Raw genomic sequence first — 4,375 nt, 5'->3', positions numbered from 1 at the left:
TTTGTTTTAGTAGAGACAGGGTTTCATCATGTTGGCAATGTTGGGCTCAAACTCCTGGCCTCAAGTGATCCACTCACCTCAGCCTCCCAAAATGCCAGGACTACAGGCGTGAGCCACTGTGCCTGGCCTAATTTATTATTTTTTGTAGAGATGGGGTCCCACCATATTTCCCAGGCTGGTCTTGAACTCCTGGCCTCAAGTAATCCTCCTGCTTTGGCCTCCCAAAGCACTGGGATTACAGATATGAGCCACTGTGCCCAGCTTGTTGCTTATGCTTTGAATGTCATAGCTAAGAAACCATTGCCTAATCTAAGGTCATAAAGATGTATGCCTATATTTTCTTCTAAGAATTTTATAGTTTTGGCTCTTACATTTAGATCTTCAATCCATTTCAAGTTAATTTTTGTATGTAATGTGAAGTAGGATCCAACTTTATTCTTTTTTTTTTTTTTTTGTTTGAGACAGAGTCTCACTCTTGTTGCCCAGGCTGGAGTGCAATGGCACAATCTTGGCTCACTGCAACCTCTGCCTCCTAGATTCAAGTGATTCCCCTGCTTCAGCCTCCGGAGGAGCTGAGATTATAGGCACCTGCACCATGCCCAGCTAATTTTTGTATTTTTAGTAGAGACAGTGTTTCACTATGTTGATCAGACTTGTCTTGAACTCCTGACCTTGTGATCTGCCTACCTTGGCCTCCCAAAGTGCTGGGATTACAGATGTGAGCCATTGTGCCTGGCCCTGGGTCCAACTTTATTCTTTTGCATGTGGGTGTCCAGTTGTCCTAGTATCACTTGTTGAAAAGACTATTATTTCTCCCATTGAATTGTCTTGGCACCCTTGCCAAAAGTTAATTGACCATAAAAGTGAGGACTTATTTATGGACTCAATTTATTCCATTGATCTATATGTCTATCCTTATGCCTATACTGCACCATCTTGATTACTGTAGTAAGCTCTGAAATAGTTAAGTACAAGTCTTCCAACTTCATTCTTTTTCAAGCTTGCTGTGGCTATTGTGGGTCCCTTGAATTTCCATACGAATTTTAGGATCGACTTGTCAATTTCTGCAAAGAAGTCAGATAGGATTTTTAAAGGTATTACACTGAATCTACTGATCAGTCTGAAGAGTATTCCCATCTTACCTATGATCCATGAACATGGGATGTCTATTTATTTAGGTCTTCCTTCATTTCCTTTGGTGATATTTTATAATTTTCAGAGCATACATTCTGCACTTCTTTTGTTAAATATTCCTAAGTATTCTATTCCTTTTGATGCTATTATAAACGGAGTTTTCTTAATTTTCAGTTTATTGGTATTGAAGTAAATTTAATTTTGTATATTGATACAAAAATACAACTTATTTCTGTATATTGATCTTGTATCCTGAAATCTTCTGGGTTTTTGTTTTTTGGTTTTTGGGTTTTTTTGAGATGAGGTCTCACTATGTTGCCCAGGCTGGTTGCAAACTCCTTGGTTCATATAATCCTCCTCAGCCCCTCAACTAGCTAGGATTACAAGCATGTGCCAGTGCACCCAGCTCTTCTGAGCTCTTTTATTAATTCTAATAGCTTTTTAGTAAATTCTTTACGATTTTCTATATACAAGATCATGTTATCTACAAATAAAGATAGTTTATTTGTTGTTATCTACAAATAAAGATAGTTTATTTGTTGTTATCTACAAATAAAGATAGTTTATTTGTAGTTATCTACAAATAAAGACACTTTTTCCTTTCCAATCTGGAAGACTTCTATTTAATTTTCTTGCCTAAGTATTACTTATTTTTGAGAATCATTTATTTGCTAGGTCTTTTTGTCTTCAGCATACACCAATAACATGGTGCTTACTTTATTTGTAAGAAAACTGAGGAAGAGAAAGGTACACTATCTGGATGGATGGGCCCTACAACATTCTAAGACAAAAACCTAGCTGTCTCACTGTCCCAGATTAATGTCTACTTTGAAGTTCGACAGCATTATTCTAAATAATGAAGTCCCCAAGAGAATCAACTACAATTGTAAATTCAGTAAATTGAAATTTGTTGCAAACGAAACCAAGCACCAATTTTAATTCAACCTTCAGATCAATTTTTGCTACAAAGTTGTACAAATCTACATGGTCTCAATGATGCTACAAGGTTGATCTTAGCAAATTATACAACCAGTGTTGAGCCTCAGTAGTAGGCTGAGGTCACACATTTCCAGCTCTCACCAGAGGTACCTTCAAACCCCAAAACTGCATAAAGAGGCAGGAGTCCAAGGCCAAAAAGAATAGCTTTTACAAAGACTTGCACATGCTCTTGGCTAAAGGTTTATTTATCAGAAGGCCTGGCCCTAGTGTCTTCTGTCTTTGGTTCTCAGTTTTAACATCAGTGAGAGCAGCAACATTTTGGGGAAGTGGAGCATAAGCATTCAAAGAGTTGACAGGCCTGTGACAGCCTGTAGGGGTAGGGAAGGTAATACCTGTCCCCAAGGCCAGAGCTTACCAAGGACAAGAAGATCAGGAACCAAGATGGCAAGTAATGCACAGTTTGTTCCAGTGATGCTCTTGGCCCAGCTCTGGGGTCAGGAGCAGCCTTGAGTTCTGGCTGAGAAACTCAAACAATTACTCCTGCAGTTCTGAAGTTGCTAAAACTATCCAGCCTGTTTAGCTTGCGTTAAAGGTCAGACCCAATAATAAACCTCCTTTCGGAAGTGGGGATCACCACAACCCCAGCCTGAGGGCCAAGGCAGAAGTGTTTACGTCTTACTCCTCCCTGGAGCAAACAGTGGGTTTTATTTTCAGGGTCAGAGAAAGGCAGGAAGGAACTTGAGTTCCAGGACTTCTCTTAAGTGTGTCAGCCAGTCCCGACTCCCTCAGAATTAGTATGAGAAAAGGAAGTTCAAAATAGCTCAAGAGCACAAACACAGGTAATTGTAAGCCTGTGAGCATGGACACCCACCCCACTAATCTCAGCTTGACTAACATCACAAGTCTGTGTTGTGAACTGAAGTATAGACTGTGTATCCCTAAGGCCTATACAACATCCTTAATACCTCTGCTTCCTCACCCTAGAACCAGTCCATCACCAGATCCTACCAGTCTTTCCACTAAAGCAATCTAGAATCCATTCCCTTCCCTCCAGCTCTGCCACCACTCCTAGTCCAAGCTGTGCTCTTCTCCCCTGTGGCTATTAACTGGGATGCTCACATCCTTTCCTCAAAATGCAAATCTGAACATATCGCCCACCTCCAGAAAACCCTTCCATGACTTCTCAGGTCTCTAATGGTAAAGATAAAACTCTCCAGGTGGTCTCTATGGCCCAGCACAGTTGGTCTCCAGCCACAGAGCAGGTCCCTGAGTCTTCGTAAGGTTCATCATCTGCCTTCTAGAGCACATTAGCCACCTCTTGTTTATCCTGCCCAGTCGCCATGATGCAGTTGATTTAATGGATCTGTGTGCTGTTCTGTGGGCTGTCCAGATCGTCCATATCTCTCTGCACAATGACTGAAGGCAAGAGAAATTAACATAACTCTGGGGGAAAACTGCAGATGAATATCATTCGTCTGTTCCAGATGAATGCCAACTGTTCTGATCCTCTTGTTCCACTGGAATAGAAAAGAGCACACGTGAAGTTTTTAGATACCCAGTGGTGATGGTGTGCCAGAATATCCCTTTCAAAGTAAAATACAAAGTAATGCCCCTATCATCTTTCCTACTACAAAGAAGGAGGCGCAGCACCGGATAGGCCTCTTTGGATTCTGGAGTCCACACATTCCACCCCTAGAAATTCTTCTCTGGTGGTACAGAAAGTTGCCAGCTTTACATGGAGCCTGGAGCAGAAAAGGGCTCTACAAGATGTCCAGGCAGCTAGGCAAATAGCTTATCTTTTGGATCATATGACCCAGCAGACCCTATGGTATTGGAAGTCTCAGTGATAGGTAAGATGCAATACAGACTTCTGAAAGCCCCAGTGAAATAATCACAAAGCAGGCCCCTGGGTTTCTGGAGCATGACATCTGCAGCAGAGAATTATACACCTTTTGAGGAACAGCTCCTGGCCTGTGACTCGGCTCCGATTTAGATGCAATGCTTGACCATCAAGTGACAATATGTCTAGACCTGCCCATGATGGACTGGGTTCTGTTAAGTCGGCCAAGTCATAGTCAGATAGGGTCTGCAGTACTTCACTGTGCAAGATAGAAATGGCAACCAAGCTTGGTTTACTTATGGGTCAACCCAGCCAGCATGTGGGTAGAAGCCAAAAATGAACAGTGGCGGCGTGACAGTCAGGGGTTTTCTTGAAAGACAGAAGCAAGGGAAAATCTCCCCAATGAGCAGAGCCGCAAGTGCTGCAGCTGCTGTGGAAGAACTCTACACAGGAGACATGTTC

Source organism: Cebus imitator, unplaced genomic scaffold, assembly GCF_001604975.1.
Source record: "Cebus imitator isolate Cc_AM_T3 unplaced genomic scaffold, Cebus_imitator-1.0 Scaffold265, whole genome shotgun sequence".
NCBI lineage: Eukaryota > Metazoa > Chordata > Mammalia > Primates > Cebidae > Cebus > Cebus imitator.
The sequence above is the reverse complement of the archived record's forward strand: the minus strand, read 5'-3'. Positions refer to the sequence as shown.